We start from the raw sequence: 8,912 nt of genomic DNA, 5'->3' as shown, positions 1-8,912 counted from the left end.
CCCCGGCGATAGCACGAACGCAGGGACTCGTCATGATTGCCATCAGCCAATTTTCACGTTACGTTTGGCAAATCTTTGTTGCCAGGCAATGGCATATTGATGCTATGCTTTAATTTTTTTTTTTTTTTTTTTTTTTTGCCAGTCCGCATTCCACTGTAGGTTCAACTGCAGCGCGAGACGGCTCGGTCGGTCACTCCGAGACGGCCTCGGTTGTATGTAATGGTCAGCACATCCCTGAGAATTGTCTCCTGAGGGGGGTGAAGAGATGATATTTGTGTTCCCACGGTGATAAAAAACAAAAAAGCAAAAAACGAAATAAAGCAACCTAGTTTGTTCCAGCACAGACTAATTACAAATCAATCTGAGAAAACTTCAACTCTAACTTAGGATGTTTTTTTTTGTCGTTGTTTTTGGTGCTTCATTGTATGTGAATATCAATATATGAGTTGAAGAGGGGAACTTTTGTTTCCCCCCCCCCCACCACTTTTGTGTGAATTTAGATGAGAAATTACTCCAGGCCCACAATCAGAAATAAACACCGCCATCTAGTGTTGTTTGTAGCTCTCAAGACGAGGCAAACTGCTTGAGCCTTTGACGAGAAACGCCCTCGGTCGGTGTGCTCGCCGCGGCGCTTCCTTATCTGGTCCGGTGCCAGACAAACGGTCGCACACGAGCAATGCGGAAAGTCAGCAGACAGACCCCGTAGCAGGGAACGTAGAAGATCAATGGCGTTCTGGGACAGCAGCCAGAAACGCTTGTTTCCTCCCCGCGAGTCTGCACTCACAACCTGTGACACTTGACTCGTGTTTAACAGAAAGGCTCAGAACCAGGTTAGGCTGCGTTTTCTTATTAGACGGCAGGATTCGTCACAATGCAAACACTCTCACCCGGCTTTGAGGTGTCAGTCAGCTTCAAGTAAATCTCTGCTTGTCCCTCCCTCCATTCATCCTCCCTGGGATCCAGAAACATGGATTTTCCATGTTATTTTTGTGCAGCCTGCATAAGCCTCTGCGGCAGAGATTCCCCCCTGATAGACAGACGGACAGCATGGGAGAGAAAAAAAATACAAATAAAATACCTCCAGCACTGAAATTGCTGAGGCATTTTTGTTGCTTGTGAGGATAATGATATGGTCTTTGTCGCAGAGAAGGGGCAGAGAAGGTGGAGTCTGAGCTGAGAAAACATGTCTGTAGTTTATTACCGCCTGCGGGTGCAACAAATCTGAGGGACCGGAGACGGCTCTTTGCATTCTGGCCCGAAGAAAAGAAGAAAAAGAAAAAAAACAGGAGGAAAGAAAAAAAAACCCAGCACAAATAGCCCAGTTGATATGAGAATACATTTCAGGAGAAGGATAGTGTCTATCCACTCCCCAAACACGTAAGCTGCTGTCTAATACAGCTTGTGTTTTCCTTGACAAGATCCTCTGTGAAAACATGGTTCTGCCAAGAATAATAAACACTAGAGAACCATGGAGGAGAGGCAAGGTTGTAGTCTAATGTATTGCGCTTTTAAATGTGAGAGGCTATCTTTATGCCAATGCTTTCAATTTGTATCCATCTCTGAGGTGCTATGGCCTATACCAACAGAATGGGTGTAAAAGAAATCATCTGCTAACGGTTTTAGAGGAAATATCAAGAAAACATAACTTTTATAATTTGTTCAGGGGCCAGCAAAGTATAAAATCCATTAGAGTGTTTGACATGTCTTAAGCAATCAGTCATTTGGTACACAAATAATTCAGCATTTAAGAAAGTCAACTCTGTAAGAAACTGGACGTGACTCGGTATCAGACTGGTGGTGGGTAGAGCAATGATTTGATTTGCATGGAGAACAAACCGTACATATTGCTTTAGAGGTTGCATCACAAGAAGAGCAATAATCTTGCAGGTAGGCAGTTACTGGCGCTCAGAACCATAAATGAAGGTCACTAGGCATGGTGGTCCAATGATGGAAGTAAATTATTTGTAAAGGCAAATATACCTGTATCTTCCTGCATCGCAATGTACAGAGTAATATTCTCGTTACCAACTGCCTGGCCTAGCTGGAAGGAGAAGTTGTTAGTAATGACTTTGGTTTTCTGTGCTCTTTTAGAATTGTTGTCCCCTTGTAGTTTTAGCAATGGCAGCAGGGGGAGTGAAAGAAGTTGTTCAGTCCATGTTGGCCACGCTTCCAGATATCAAATGGATGTAATCAGCCATCTTATTTGGCTCGGCACTTCTCTCTTGCCAGTGGAGGACGGTTGTTTACAGAACAGGCAAGTTCTGGTGAGCTTCATAGAGTTGAGCTGCCGCATTACATACGTCGTGGCAAATTGTAGTGATTGGGTAAAATCTGTGACTTCAACAGAGCCCACGACTCTGTGAAGCAATTGTTTCTCAATAGCCGAGTGTCCAGACGAGGATAATAGCGTAGGACAAGGGATTGGTTTCTACCAGGCTGTACGACCGCATCATACACACACTAGGAAATGCCATCAAGAACTTGCAATGCTATCTATTGCATCTACATAGCTGTACATAGTTGTATTGAGTCGGGTTGCCTTTATGCACTGTTATGTTCAGAAAAGCCGTCTGTAAAAGCTCTCCTTAAATAATAGCCATGCATGAGCATCTAAAACACAAATATCATGGAGCCTGTGCTACCTCTTAGCCTGGAACAGTAAAGACAAATATACGGCAATATGGAGAACAGAGGATGCACTCACAGAAAGTACAATCAGATACAAAATACTTGCTGGCTCATTTACTATTTATGAAAAATATTGATAGAATAATCAACAACCAAACTGACCATTAGTTGCAGAAGCAGTTTTAACCAAAGGATTGAGATTTAACGTGACGGGAACATTGCAAACGGAAAGAAGAGTCAGTTATTGAGTATTCCCTCTGTATATTGTTATTCCAGGTCCATTTTGGCAGGGTTCTTACAACCTGCTTTATGTCACCTAAGATAATTAGATCGACACTATGTTATGTGGCGGCTCTGAAAATTTTCTTGCACTTGCAAAGTGGGCTACAGAGTGAAAAAGCTCCTGCCTGGAGGGGAAGTGATGAAGACTGACGAAGGAAAAGAGTGGAAAAATAGGTGCCGCTGGCAGGTTCGTGGGAGAAAAAGATCTGAAAGAGATGATATTCCTGCTTATCCGCCACTGCAGTTACACTTTACTGATTTTTATCTCGGCTGGCAGAGAGAGGCATGCGAGCCTAGCTTCGCCTAGCCTCTAACCGGTTATCTATTTGTCAACATTTCTCACAATTCCCCCCCCTTTTCTCCAAAGCCCAGGGGACTTGTGGGAATATTGACTTCCACTCCTACAGAAATGTAACGACAGAATCCAATTTGAGGTCAGAGCCTCCTTTGCTACCAGGCATACTTTACGCACCGCCCCGGTGAACGCCGGCGCTCTTAATCAGCTGAGTATTTAAAGATCAATTTCGCCCAGAACAATAGCGTGTCGGTTTTCCAGGCACTTCACGTGTGCAGCCGAGTGATTGAGGAGAAATCCCGGAAGCGGGAGGCCAGAAGCCCGGGCATCCGGAGCCGAGCTCGCTTCTAATTTTTTGCTCATAACTTATTAGCCTAAGTGTCATTTGTCTGTTGTTCCCGAGACCATATAGGCAATTTGAAACAAGAGATTGAACAAGTCGAAAGGCTTAACCCGATTTAAAAACTATCAGTTACGTAAGTGGCAGGAGCCAGAGCCCATAAATTAGATTATAAATGGGAGAAGTCAAATGAATAGTGGTCGGGAGGTGGAGGCTGAGATGCGGACAGACCTGAATAAACTTTGATTTTTGGTCTGACGCTATGAGCATATTCTGCTGGGGGGGGGGGGGGGGAAATAAGCGCCATAAATCATGTCATTGTCCCAGCTGTAAGGAGTCATTAAATTTTTCAACTGAGTGAATTTCAGATAACCTCGGTGCATGCTGCCCCAGTAATGAAATCCAGGACAAAGACACATGTCATTAATTTGATAAAAATGAATTATTTTCCGGAGCCGGCTGCTCATTGCTGTTGCCATAGCAGTAGCAAAAGCGGGTCGGTGTCGGGCGAATTAAAATGCGACGCAGGTTTTTGATGTTAAAGAGACGATAACGCGCAGCGCAAGTTTCTGACTCTCAGGTGAGTCTGTAAGCGAGTCTGTAATTAAGGTGTTTTCAATCAGCTGAGAGTTAACGCAATTAGCTTTATTTTCCTCCTTCAAGGATGCAAATGTTGACATTCCAGGCGCATTTACTTATGGAAATCTCAAAGGCTTTCAGATTTGGAAAGTAATGACACAAACACACATTGATGCCTCTGGCATAATGCGCATTTCAAAGGCTGCCAAATGCTACCTTGACTGAGCGAAACGGTGTATTAAGTACAAATGTCCTTGGCAATAAAGGTAAACAAGTTCTTATGCTAACCTTTAGAAAGCACAGTTATAGATGTAAAAATATATTTGTGTTACATTTGGACCTGTAAAGTTAGAATTTCCAACTTCCAAGTCAGAACAATCAACTGGACTGGTCCTTGAAATCTTCTTTTCCAGTTATCCCGTCCTCAAATTCAAAATGGTTGTCTTTCGTTTTAAGACAAAGACAAAGTTGCAATAATAAACTGTTTTATGTTGACGAATTATGAACTCAGCCGGTGAAAATGAAACTTTAGCGCCTGAATTCAGTTGCTCGTCAGATAAAGATGTACCAAATGATTAGATTGACTTGATTTTATATTCATTATATATTGTATTAGAAATAGCTTTTTGCATTTTCTGGACTATAAGTTGTTCCGGAATATACGTTGCATCAGTCAAAAACATTTATCATGAAGAGGAAAAAAAACGTATATATGCCTCTAACTCTCCACAACTAGTGGAGAGTTAGAGGTTGCTATTAACAAAACAAATCATCACACTGTCATCCATTTATGTCCACTTTATTTGGGGCTGCGTTGATGGGTTCTGGGCGCCCCTGCATTACACAAACGACATTCTCAAATTCTCGCAGAAACCCCGAACTCTCGTATTTATACTCAAATCTGTCCGTGTACGTGTGTGTGTGTGGCGTTCTCAACCAGTCCAGCTCCTTCTTTCGTTTTGCTGAAATGCTGTCGGAGTTTCCCGGAATCGTCCACAGCTGGGACATTTCAACGTTTGGCTAGATGGGTGTTTACAACAGTTTAGCGATTGTTATTCCACATCTCTCCAAATCCAAATTCCTTCCTGACTTCCAGGTCAGAATGACCCAGTCCATTTGACACGGTACTTATTTTGTTTTTTGACAAAAACATACCTTGGTGCAAACCATCCACACAGCATCATTTTTAACTATTCACATTTATATTCTTCTACAGAACTTACTATATATATATCGCAGGACCAACGAAACTATTAAAAAAGTGAGGTATAGTCTGTAAAATTTTGTATATATGATATATATATTTAAATGAAATATCAAGACAATTTAATTTACAAACTCCTACTATAATCAATATTTCATCAATTATTTCCTTTGACGTATATTTTTTTTTAAATGCAACACAAAAACTGAAATTACTTTGCTGCAATGTAATATTTACAATATCCAGCATTGTTAGCCTGTTTTTAAAGTTGGTTCATGCATATACACAGACAGATCCACTGAAACCTACAGTAAACAGGATGTGGTGCACATTAAAGGTGTGGAAAACAAAGTCTTTTCAGGTTTTTCGGAAATGTTGTTTATAGCTGTAAAAGTCTTAGTTTTTCTTTACCAGCTTGTAAATGTGGCACAAAACCACTCAAAATGATTAAACACTAAAGAAAGAAAGAAAAGGCTCGCTCATGTACATTTTGCAATAAAAGTCCTGATGCGTTGCGATTCTTTTTATATCATTTAAGAGCTATAAGGAAATAAGAATCCACTTAGGTGAAAGTGACGGGAGACATTCTGCCGTCTCATTTTCCTCGGTCCCATCCTCCTCGCAACAATCCAATCACCGTGACGACCTTGAGGAGGACACTTCGGCCGTAAGGCCCATTTCTCTTTTTCCTCCTCCGTTCCCTCCCGCCCTGCTCCGGTTTTAATCCTCCCGCAGCTCTCGCGCGGCAGCGGCGTCTGATTTATATGACCCGGGGTGTAGACAATAGCCACTCAAAGTGGAGGGTGGCAGTTGAGGAGGAGACGTTTTAGTGGCGTCACTGCTCTATGTCAAATTCCTTGGCTGTGGTAAAAGTGGAGTGGATGCAAGAGGACGACAGCCACACACACACACGGTTCGACCGTCCTTGTGGAGCAGATCTCTCAGGATAGTGGCTGATGGAGGATGACCTTTGACCTCTGGGAGATGAATGAATGTTTGGAATGACGAAGTTTGTCCCTATATTTAGACACGGTTATAAGTCAGAGCAGTGCCTTTCAGTATGAAAGTTTTGCACTTCGAGACACGATTCAAACGCTGATTTCTTAAATATGTGGGGGGATGGTTATGTTTTTTTATTTTTTACAGAAATAAAAAAACTTTCAACTGAACATTTTTATATATATTTTTTTTATAAATCTGTAAATATAATTTTACCTTTAATTTAAAATCCTAAGAGTTAGAAAATATAGCAAAAGGTATTAAAAAAGTGTTGGTTGTTTGGGGGTGGGGGGGGGAAGAGTTTACGATGTCTGTTTTTGACTTTTGGTCACTTAAATGTTTCAGAACAAAACCAATTTTAATAGCCAACAATAAGAAAGTGAGTAAAAGTGGTTTTTAAATGATCATTTTACTTATAAAGTGGGGGGAAAGGATGTGGAAATTGCCATCCTTATTTATTTATGAATTGATTGTAATTAATCAAAGTTTTGAGACTTGCACACCCAGGCATAATTACTAGAAAGTGTTTAGAACCAAGAAATATCTTGGTTAACCTATTTGACAAGATTAAGTAGGAATAAAAAGATCCACAAGCAACACATTTTTTGCCAAAAGATTTTGAAGCAAAGTCATTGATTTTTATCAGTTGGAAAAGAGTCAAAAACACACATAAGGCCATATTTAAGATCAGAGTTCATGATTTAAGAGATTGGGTTAAAATGGCACCAGTGGGAAAGGGCTAAGGAGAAAATCACTGCTAGCCAAAAAAAAAGACAAAGGTCTGCTCTGCAAAAACACAAAATCTTACCAAGTATTTTTGGTCTAGTTTCTCGTATAAACATCTTCGCACACTTATGACATACGACAACACGACAAACTAAGTCACAAATCGCGTTTCAGCAAGATATTGGACCTTGTTTTTATCCATGACCATGAATAAAACCGTGCTAGGTCGGCTGCATGTTCTGGCACTTATAACAAGACATTTTTCCCACATTGTAAATGAAATAATCTCCCAGTGGAACTAATACTTTTTCATCAATGCAAATTGAATTATTGACTTAAAACAAACTTCTTCCTAAAGAGTTACTTTGAAGTTAGTTTTGTCTTATTTTGAGTGCATCACTAGAAACTCGACCAAAACAAAATACTTGGTAAGATTTTGTGTTTTTACAGTGCGCCTCACATTTCACACACACAAAACAAAACATTGTAATCCATCTCACATCTAACGCTTGACTGGAATTTGGCCATGCTGTTGCACAATGATCCTCAAACACATCTGCTAATCTACACAACACAGCCTGAAATGGAAAATAATACAGAAAAAGCTCCTAAAGAAATGCCATAAAAAATGCAAGAAAAATATCTTAGCACAGGCATTTGAGGAATTGATACAGCATCAAACTGATTTAAAGTATTACAGATGAATTAAGGAATGAAATTCTGGTTGCACTGATAAGGATAAGGATGGTTTTCAACATGCCTCAGCATTATGGTTTAGCTTTATATATATAAATATATATATATATCATTCATCTGGTTTCAATGTAGTTTCTGGAATGAGATAATGTCAGTTGTCTTAACCTTGATCCTAAGTAAAAAATAATTTTCCTTAAAAGCAGCAGGCTTCACTCGCTTACCAGTATCAAAACGACTTCTGCAAACACTCCAGAACAGTTATTTTAACAATAAACCATGTCTACTGTCACTTCCTGATTGCTCCAGCTAATTAAAAGTCCGAAGCAAGCCTACATCGTTGTCCCACTCACACAGTGGCATATTTACTGCTGCTGATTCGACAGTGCTTTTACAGCAGTTTGCATAAAGGATTGTGGGTTGAGCACCATCATCGCAGACACTGTTCCCCATTAAGGCACCTAGATCCTTTCCCATATTTCAAGCATTACATTCCCATACACACACAGTCGTGTATTTCATGTCCTTTCATGTTTTTTTTTTAATCTTTGATACTTTGTCTTTTAGTTTTTTGTACTGTAACATCATGTGCTGTAACATCAATTGCCCATTTGGGATACAAATAAATCTGAATCTGAAGGATATAAAAACCTGGTTCACACACACGCCCACAACTCAAATGCCAAGTCTGTGATCAGTTTATGAGTGTGATTCCTGTGTTTGTACACAGCTTTGCTATTCTTCTGTGGACTGACAGGTTACAAACGAAGGCTAATTAGATAACACCGGCTAGCTTCACGTTTATGACCGTTCTCTGACTCCAATTTACAACAAGTAAAGGTTATCCCTGGTATTCATGAATAAGGGCCTAATTAGGATTGGGAGTAAGCTTTCACAGCGGCCTGACTCAGTTCTACAGAAATTCGGAGCATCTTCTAGCCCATAACGTTGCATTGTTTTGGTTAGCTTTTTACTGATTTCATTGATCTCATTACGCAGGTATAGTTGACACTTACTTTCATCCAAGTGGTTTTGACCCAATTATAGATCCGACTTCACTGCAGCTTTGAGTGTCTTGGAAAAATCTACAGAAAATTAGTTTAGATTTGACCATCGGGGGTTTTTTAATCTTGGAATAAAATCTTCTTAATGCATCAAACAGCACC

This window comes from Xiphophorus maculatus, chromosome 10, assembly GCF_002775205.1.
Source record: "Xiphophorus maculatus strain JP 163 A chromosome 10, X_maculatus-5.0-male, whole genome shotgun sequence".
Classification (NCBI taxonomy): Eukaryota; Metazoa; Chordata; class Actinopteri; order Cyprinodontiformes; family Poeciliidae; genus Xiphophorus; species Xiphophorus maculatus.
Note: the sequence above shows the minus strand (reverse complement) of the source record.